At 36.2% G+C, this 10713-nt stretch overlaps 1 long non-coding RNA gene across 1 annotated transcript; it reads right to left on the reverse strand.

Annotated features, from left to right (window-relative positions):
- Window positions 1-409: 409 nt before the first annotated feature.
- On the reverse strand, window positions 410-4605 carry LOC306988466. Its single transcript, XR_013795408.1, has 5 exons — window positions 4471-4605; window positions 3958-4049; window positions 3789-3855; window positions 2573-2734; window positions 410-827 (listed from the first exon to the last, which is right to left on the reverse strand). It is a non-coding gene; the product is annotated as an uncharacterized lncRNA (long non-coding RNA).
- Between the last annotated feature and the right edge of the window lie 6108 nt (window positions 4606-10713).

Genomic DNA, 10713 nt, shown 5'->3' on the forward strand with positions numbered 1-10713 from the left:
TTGCACACACTCTAAAAAATGCTGGGTTCACTGTAAAACTTTTCACTGTAAATTTACAGTAAAATACTGGCAGCTGGGTTGCCAGCCACATACTGTATTTTTACAGAACAAGTACTGTAAACAGCATTTACAGTATTGTACTGTAAAACATTTCACTGTAAATTTACAGTAAAATACTGGCAGCTGGGTTGCCAGCCACATACTGTAATTTTACAGAGCTAATACTGTAAACAGCATTTACAGTACTGCACTGTAATTACCAAATGCAGTATATACTGTACCACATAATTTTACAGTATTAAACTGTTGTCTACACTATTACTATTAATTACTATATAACTATTAACTATTAAAAATATTATTCTTTAAAGTTTTATAAGAGTAGTCACACTAGGAAATAGAAAGAAACCAACGTTAGGTTTTAAAACATTTATTTTGGTAAAAAGCAAAGACCAGAACATTTCCTTATGTAAACATATTGGCTGACAATTTTTTAAAACATGTAAAATGAAAATTTAACACAAAACAAAAAACAGTTAACACATAGCACTTAATTAAAGGGATACCCAAAAATGAAAATTAGTCCATAATTTACTCACCCTCAACTCATCCTAGTGTATATGACATTCTTCTTTCAGACGAATACAATCAGAGTTATATTAAAAATGTCCTGGCTCTTCCAAGCTTTATAATGGCAGTGTCTGTTTTAAAGTCCATAAAAGTGCAAACAAAATTCTTTTTTTTGCACAACTTGGGCAGTTTTCTTTCAAGTTACTTGTCCTTTCTTTGTTTTTGATCCATGTTCAGGATTGATGTCAAAAAAGCATCTAAAAGGCAGAAAAGAAAAAGAAAAAAGAATTATTGACTGAGTGTATATATTTAGAGAGAGAGAGAGATGTCTGTTTTAACGACTAGTTTGTTTGGATAAAACTGAACAACATGAAAAAAAATGCTATGTTGGATGTTGTAATCAATAACTGATATTTTTCTGCACTGGGTTACATACATCAACTCAATGTGTCAGTTTAAATGCGCACTGTCATAAACACTACATTTTATCTTCTTGTGGCCGTTTAACTTTTGGAAGTGGGGTTACCAGATTTAAAGTTTTATTCTACAACTTTTTTTTGTCTACTTATCACCCAGCTTATTAACAAAACCATCCCCTCATCAGGTCCCATCAAAGTTATCAGTGGAAAGGCAGCCATGACTCTCTGTTTATGTAGAGCACGCATTGCCAGAATCTAGTCCAAACCTTTGTGACTTCAATAATTAATGTTTAAATTACATTGTGTTTATTGCATACATGACTACATGATAATGTTAAACATGACATTTACCAGACTAAAATGCATGTTTGAGCTGGCTTAAAGGAACACTCCACCGTTTTTTCATATTAAACTATGTTATTCCCTTAACTAAGAGGAGTTGATGCATACCTCTCTCGTCTCAGTGCGTGCACTCAATCGCTCTGGCGCGCCGCGACACTTTAATAGGAGTTAGCTTAGCCCAGTTCATTCATTAGGATCCAGACAGAGATGAAGTTATAAGCAACCAAACACCTCCACGTTTCACTATTTAAATACAGTTACACAAGTAGTTACACGACCAAGTATGGTGACACAAAATAAAACATGCCACTTTTCTAAGCGGGTAAAATGGAGAACTATAATGTATGGCGGAATAGCACTTGCCGCACTTCGACTCTGCGCAGTAATATCATCACTTTGGGTCTGCTACAAACAAGTCACAATCATCTACAGAGTGATGATATTACTGCGCAGAGTCGAAGTGCTGCAAGTGCTATTCCGCCATACATTATAGTTATCCAATTTACCGGCTTAGAAAAACGCCACATTTTATTTTGTGTCACCATACTTGGTCGTGTAACTACTTTTGTAACTGTATTTAAATAGGGAAACGTGGAGGTGTTTGGTTGCTTATAACTTCATCTCTGTTTGGATCCTAATGAATGAACTGGGCTAAGCTAAGTGCTATCAAAGTGTCGCCGCGCGCCAGAGCGATTGAGTGCATGCACTGAGACGAGAGAGGTGTGTATCAACTCGTCTTAGTTAAAGGACAAGTTCGGTATTTTACACTTAAAGCCCTGTTTTCAGATCGTTTCTGATGAAATAGAACGGTTAAGATCAAAATTTGGACACATGCTGCTGTCCCGAGAATTTTCGGTTTCTGTGGTAGCTTCCCTTTTAGGAAGGATTATTCCAGTGCACCTATGCAGCCATTGTGGAGGTGTGGGGGGGGTGCTACCACAGAAACCGAAAATTCTCGGGACAGCAGCATGTGTCCAAATTTTTATCTTAACCGTTCTATTTCATCAGAAACTATCTGAAAACAGGGCTTTAAGTGTAAAATACTGAACTTGTCCTTTAAGGGAATAACATAGTTTAACATGAAAAAATGGTGGAGTGTTCGTTTAACTGAAAACAACTTGCACTGACATATCTTAAAATATGTGAGTGCCATTGTTTTGTCTCAAAAAATACTGTCAAGACAAGGTTAGTGACACAATTCAGTCTAAAATATATGTATAGCAAATATGCTAATGACTAACCTCTGAACAAACTCAAGGGTGCATGCTGCCTCTTCCTGGTACTGCAAGCTGAAGGAGGAGGCAAACAGCGCTGCCAGGCCAGTGATGAAGTCGGGCTGTGCTCCTTCACACACACCTTGACCTTCCAAAACTTAACATCCAGTGCTGGTTGCTTAGATTGACCTGTAATTGAACAAATTAAATAATTATATATATATATACACACACAATTCACAACCACACAATTTTGCAGAACACATTTGATTCTTCCACACATATGTTGCCAATAAAAATATGTTTTATATTTCTTGTACCCTTACCACTCTGTCTGCCCGTCTATGGCTAAGCAATTTCAGACAATGCAGACCACTGGACTGTCTGTTAGTAAAGCATATACATTTAGGATTATGAATTTTATGGCATTTCATGAATGTATGTAGTAAACTGCACATTTTTTATAAACCAGGACAAGTTTTTATAGCATGAGAATGTGCTGCAAGTATGCCTTCATTTCAAGTAAAAAAGAAGCTGCAAATAATTCCTTTTTTAAAACAATTTTAGATAATCTTAGCAGAAGCTAAGATTATCTAAAATTGTTTTAAAAAAGGAATTATTTGCAGCTTCTTTTTTACTTGAAATGAAGGCATACTTGCATTGGGCTGAGAGACACTTACTCTACTCTTACAGTAGTTCACCTATAGTTAGTTCACCTAAAATTTAAAGTTACATCATAATTTACTTGCATGGCATTGTTCTAATGCAGTATACGGTTCTTTCATTTTTGGACCACAAAATAAAAATGTCCAGCTTGCGCTCATCTATATAAAGCCTGTGAATAGGAACCAGCATCAAGGTTTAAAAAAAAAAAAACTTAATTATCACAGAATGGATAGTATGTGACGTGCTGTATATTTCAAACGTTCTGGGGTTTAGTAAAAATCAAACCAAAATATAATATTTTATGAAAATCCTGACCCTGGCCATTGGTCTTCTGTACTCGATAGACGTGTAACTTCTTGTTACAACAAACACAATGAATATATATTAATCTCTTAAAAGAATGTACATGGATTGTATTCTTTTTTAGGGTGAATTTCAATTTCTCATAACTGCGACACTAATAGTCTCATGAACATATATTCAAGAACAGAAGACCAACAGTCAATGTCAAGATTTTCTTTAAAAAATACATTAAATTACTGTTTATTTTTCATCAAACCCTATCGTACTAACTTACCCACTGAACACTGATGACTCTTTGGCAAATGTAGAGATTGCTGGACATCAGATGGAGTTGCAAATTCCTGAAACAATTATTAAAAAGGACCAGCACAACCATGATCAACAGAACCAAAACATTAAACACATTTCAGATTAATGATATTTGTTGAATAATCTCTACTTACATATGCTTGAAGGATAACACCATACTTCTCTTTGAAGTGTGCAAGGAGTACGTTAGGCTAGTTGTAGGACCATGGCATCCACCTCATGATTCCTGGATAAATGTGAGGTCAATGTAGATGTTACAGAAAAGAAATGTATGACACTCAGGAATATCACAATTGAAAACACGTTAGGAACATGACTAACGTTATGGGTTTTCATGTGTTGGTCAAAAGCTAAACACAATTCAAAAGCACGTTCACAGAACTAACATTAACACCATAGCATCTTAACGCACACGTTAACACTGATTACAAAGCCTGAAACGAAAAAAATAATAACAATTATAATATAGGCTATATAAGTTATTTTAAAGGCAGGTCACGCAAATGACATGGTAAATGTTGCCTATTGTGACATCGAAGTTAACGTTACTTGGCATAGACGTGGAACAGAGTGAATTGTTGTTCACAAAATCAAACCATTCGTGGAAACATTGTAGAAATGCGAACGCAAAAAATAGATTGGCTTACCGTATCACTCAGTTGAAATATTTTCCATCTTCTCAAACTCTAAACTCCACTTATCATCGCGCAAGTTAGATTATTCAGATGATTCAAATCCTCCCGTCTTCATGTAACAGTTAACGTCCTCCATTTTCGGCTGCGTTAGTCAACTAGTTTGAAACACGAACCGAAGCTCACAAATGCACAGACCACTGGTTTATCGTGATAACATCATTATTCTGTCCAGTTGAGTCCCGCCGCTGACAAATAAAGTTTGCCTGTTGTGAAGTCTGTCAGCTTCACATTTGAACTGAACTGGGCGCGAAAGAAATCAATCCCACAATGCAACGCCTTTACAGTATGATACTGTATTACTAATTTATCGGTATGAAAACAGAAAAGTGCTGTATATTTACAGCTGTTCTGTAAAAGATACAGCCTTTTACTGTATTATGGAAATACAGTACAATACTGTAAGAAAATGCCTGTAAATTTACAGTAAAGGGTTACAGTGTTGTTTTAACCCAATTTTGGGTAAAATATGGACAAACCCAAACGTTGGGTTAAAAATGTAATGTAAAAATTTAACCCAACGGCTGGGTTTGTCCATATTTTACCCAAAATTGGGTTGAAACAACCCAGCATTTTTTAGAGTGCAATAGCGTTTCCTCCCATAGAAAACCCTTATAATAAAGACAAAGCTTAATGTGGCTTAGGCTACTTCAGTGATAAAGATCAAATGCTGTACACACCTTATTAATAAACTATCCTAAGCAGATGAACCAAAAATATGAACGCAACGCATTTAATCACACGTTAAGCGTTTTCTTCCCATAGAAACCCTTTATTATAAGGCAAATAAAGGTGGCTCTTAACGTGGCTTTCTATGAGGATGACATTGCGGTGCACAGCAAATCCTTTAAATGGTAGCCTATTCAATGCAAAACAAAAATGAAAAATATAAGTAGCCAATAAAATAAATAATTAGCCCACAAACAATATTTATTTTAAAGCCTAGACGAATGTATTTAAAGAAAAACACCAGCGTTGGGCGTTTATAGGCTTAATGTTTCAGCCGCCCTTTTCAAACTGGCGCAAGAAAATGCAACAGAATTTGATTTGTTAAACATGAAGAGGACTTATCCGTCTGGCAAGGCCGATCGCTCTCTAACGTTACCTGGATACATATTTGCTGTTATTAAGCGCATATCCGAGTGTTTGTGTGGAGCGCGCACTGCATGACATGGAGGCGCCGGTGCCTTCACTCTCATTTTCCTATCAACGGTGGAAACAACTTAAAATACTACATAAAAGAATAATACATCAGTCGCAACTACTTTTATTTGTGTAAGCTCACAACAAGAAAACGTTGTGCTTTTGTAAAATAAAAGAAAACGAACAGGGCGCGCTTTCATGATCTCTGTGAATTGGAGTGCGTCTCAAAAATTAACTGAAAAACTGCCTAGACAAGCCTCACAGACATGAGAAATATAGCTAGGGCCTGTCTATATAGCTTATAAAAAATGTCCACCAACGGAAAAAATGCATTCGAAAGCAAATACGTACGGTACCATCTGATTATGTAATCCTGTCCGTATAAGGCGCATCTAGGCTACATTACAGCGGAGATGTATGGAGATGCAGGCAGCCTACACTGATTTAGAAAAAAATGGTTTATTAATAAACAATTAAAATGCTTCGTTATTTTTTTCAGACACATTTATTATCATTAGTCTACTTTTCCTGGTGCTTTGCGGCAAGTTTTATGCATGCGCTTGAGCACGGAGCCCAGGATTGAATATAAACGTGCGATTAGTCCTAATTGCTTAAATGAATGACTGCTATCTAGAAAAATCTTTAGTCTATGGCAACTGTAATCAATAGACTACATTTAATATTTGACATTATTTAACTAATTAGTATCCAGCTCAGTTAATTAGTTAAAATAATAAAATAAAGTTTAAATTAATATACTAACCATAGGCTATATTTCTATATAGCATTGCTTATTCCACTACACAAAGGACTGTTTATAAGATGACAATCCGTTATACATGTGAAGATTGTCTGTATCTTGAAGATTTTTGAATTGTATTTGTATTGTATCTTCTGTTATAAAGACGAAGATTGACATTATAAAATAGACCACAAAATACACCACGAAACTAGTTGAGGATAAAAAAAAATGGTATTATAATTGGTACAATTCCAGCATTATGGACGTGACATTTCAATTGCATTGAATACCAATATATTCAAACTGTTTATATATCCATAGGCCTACTCTCTTTATAAAGGCGTCGAAACATTTTAAAAATTTAAGTCTACACGTGCGTTTTATATTTAATATAAGGGACATACACATGCTACATGGGTGACAAATGTGACCTGACAAAAAAAATCTAAATATTTTTAGTAGCCTAGGCTAATTCAGTGAATTATGAAGAAGGGTAGGCTACTCCCGGATGAAGAAGGGTCGGCTCTCCACAGAACATAAAATATTAATTTTACTACGCGAACATTTTCTCAAAATCTCTCTCTTTCTCCAAAGTGACAGATAAAATCTGCTTATTTATTATAGTAAAAATTATCCAGCAATTATGTTTTTTAGTACTCTATCGAATTCAAGATGTATAGCCTAAGCTTAGATCAAATGAGGCTACGGGTCATAAATAACAAATAGCCTTTTGTCTGACAACTGTCAATGCGTGAACATGTTTACATTTAGGCTATTTCAATAGATTTTTTCAGTCAGTTAAGCCAAATAATTGGGTAATAAATAGCATGCATATAGACTATTAATTTTATGTGGGTAAACTCTTAATTTGAAAAATAATTAATGCATTTCCTGCCAATCAGATTTAGCACCACCCACAGGGGAAAATCGGAATATTAAGTGTTTTTTCTGAGTTCCGTGCAAGAACGGGTAAACCAAAAATCAAGTCATAATTTCATTTTTTCGTTTTTCTAAAAAAACGAAAAAACGGAAAAAGGAGCTGTTTTCTCGTTTTTCCGTTTTTATATGTGAAAGCAAAAACAAATGAACGAATGATACCCGGACCGCTCTGGCATCTTAACTGCTGCTAAGCAACGAAACTAGGAGTACGGCCGGTTTAAGATGGCGGCCGTATTTCTCAAGTACACGGACCGTGGACACTTGCAGAACACAGCCTTCCCAGAGCTCATCCACGCAATAAGAAAGCTCAAAAAGCAACAGCTAAACACACACGAAGAAATTGTGTGTATTCAAAATATAGTATTGATGTGCTGTAAGTCATCGCTTTATTTCTCAGGGGCCACTTTTTTTTTTACTTTACAAGAAGTGAAGACCATTTATTATTGTGGCTGAATTGGGACACAGCCATTTTGATTTTCAGTACATGATGTAAATCAAGTTCTCTTTACAGAAGTATGTAGAAATCCAAACATCTGAAAGAAAACACCCATGTAAACTAGGACAAAACATAGTAATCGGTACAAAATCACAAGAGTAATGGCACTTGTGTTCAGACACACACATCATCCGACTCAGTTTAATACTGTGCACACAGTAACGTTACCTCCGTTCTGGTTATTAGTTATACTAACACACGAGGTTTATTCCTCATGTACAGGTAAAGTCCTATATTTGGACAGAAAAGATTACAGTTCTGGTCTTAATCAGTTATTATAGCACCCTTTGTTAAAAGTCAAAATAAATATTTAATTTGATTAAAATACACACCTTCTCTTATACTGTTGAGGAATGGTGTGTCTTATTTTAAAAAGTGGACAGAAATAAAGCATTAATTTTTTCTCAATCCAGTAACACTGACTTCTTGTAAACGACTATATTCTATAAAGTCACTTTACTCCTCCACATGTTCTTAACGTGTCTTCCTGGGAACATCAAGTATTTCACACTGTTCTTTATGACAACAATTATATTCTTCCTGTCATGCAAAGCAACTATACGGCTTCAGAAGACTTTTATGGTACTTTTTTAAAGCTCAAAATGGAAAACTGTGTGTGTGTGTGTGTTCCACAGGGTTTGAAACAACATGGGTGAGTAAATGACAAATTTTAATAAAAAGAAACGGCAACACAAAGAGATATCTCTCATAAAACTGCTGTCATGAATCATATATTGATTATTCTATAAACCTGAGATTGGAAGTAAAGTGCATTTATCAGAACCAAACCATCATGTAAACCAGCCAAACTGCTCTCGTTATCTTCAGAGTAGGACTGTAAATGATTAATCGAATCCAAAATAAAAGTTTGTTTACACATAATATATGTGTGTGTATTGTGTATAATTATTTTGTATATATAAATACACACACATGCATGTATACATTTAAGAAAAAATATTTATGTAATTTAAAATAATAATAAATGTTATTTATATATAAAATAGACTAAATCATATAAAAATATGCAGTATATAAATGCAAATATATACATGCATGTGTGTGTGTATATACAAAATAATTATACACAATACACACACATATATTATGTGTAAACAAACTTTTATTTTGGATTCGATTAATCATGATTAATCGTTTACAGCCCTACTTCAGAGACGTGCAGAGCAGTTCTCTATAACCTCACACGTTCATCAGAAATATTTCTTCAAGCAGCGAGTGTGTGTGTGATGCTCCCAGTGTCCGGCGTCAGAGCAGCTGTGTGTGTGTGTGTGTGTGTGGCTTTAGGAACTATAAGGTCTTCTTCCTTCTGGCTTTGGAGTAGCCTCTCCCGAACCATCCACCCATACCACATAATATAAATTATGTGTTTAATCACGGTAAAAAACCTTATGTTTTTTATATATTTTATAATGTCATAATTTCACATTTAATCTCCAAATTAATGTGGAAACAACAAAGACAGTATATTTTAAATATTTGTCTAAAAGGTAGGAAATATAGGCCTACAGAAATTTAATAAAGTTATCAAACAGTTTGCACTGCATAAATGTTAAATTATATATAGATGAATCATTATTATCTCTGTTCCCTTTGTTCTTTGATTAACTTTACTGACAGAAAGCTTTATTTGGCTACTGTGTCTTTAAGAGGAGCCGCTGCTGACAGAGACGCGGATCTCACACGCGCCTCATTCTCTCACAACTCTTCTTTATGTTCATTTAAAACTATTTAACTAATTTAAGAGTGCTCAGTCTGCTCTTATGAGGATACTCGACAAAACTGACATTTTTGCAGAATTGCGTGTTAGTTCGGTCAACTTCAAGCCGAAAGAGAACTCGATTCTGGCGCTCAATTTGTCTTTGCGTGAATGGTTTAAAGGCATTTGCAAGAATAAAAGCGCATCATATAATGTAACGCCAGCCAAAGGATGACAGAAAAAACGGACGCTGCGTTAATTACGTGAAATATTTACCACGGAGTCTTCTCCTCCCATTTCTACCAGTGATCGCTTTATTCAATTTCCAACGTCGATCTGCGCACGTCAACAGCGCTACCGAGTTGTAGGTTGCCAGGTTGAGCTCACAAATGGGTTGAAATGTGATGTGTTGATTGTGAATGGGTTTCATACAAGATCTGGCAACTGGGCAACCTTGGAATAATATATTGATGTGATTATTCATATAACGACGTTTGGGAATACAAATTACGGGAGTTTCACGGGAGAAAGGACAAAACGGGAGGGGGGCGGGAGATGGGTGTGAAACACGGGAGAGTCCCAGGGAAAACGGGAGTGTTGACAGGTATGCATCCACCCTGAAGGCCTGGGCCTGCGCGGCATGCGAGTCCTCCTCCAGAGCAGCAGGGGGCGCTATCTCTTCACGAGAGTGGCTCTCCTGCTCCTGTGGACCCAGTGCTGCAGCCAGGCTGAAGATGGGGTCTTGTGATCTGTTATTAATCAAAATAATGCCAATATTTAGATGAACATATGATAATTCGCAAATGAAATGTCATCGCTTTGGTCAATGATTTCGGCCCTCCAAAACAAGTTCAGCCACAGATTTTGGGTCGGTGAAATTTCGGTGCATCACAATGGATCCTCGTCCGCTTCTGTTACAGCATCCTCACAGTATTTCACCAGTTAGCGGCTCTTACCTGTCGTAAACGGGAACTTCCAAACCCAGCTCCTCCATGAGGAGACCCAGGGGCGCCGCTAGAAATTTTAGGCCCTATGAAAGAATATGAGGTTGGGCCCCCCACCGCACCTATTCCATTATTAAAATCAATCTCTGGGGGCCCCAAAAGTGCGTGGGCCCTTAGAATCGTCCTAACTTTTCCCCCCTTAGCGGCGCCCCTGAGG

The sequence above is a fragment of the Phoxinus phoxinus genome, assembly GCF_949152265.1.
Source record: "Phoxinus phoxinus genome assembly, chromosome: 20".
Taxonomy (NCBI): domain Eukaryota; kingdom Metazoa; phylum Chordata; class Actinopteri; order Cypriniformes; family Leuciscidae; genus Phoxinus; species Phoxinus phoxinus.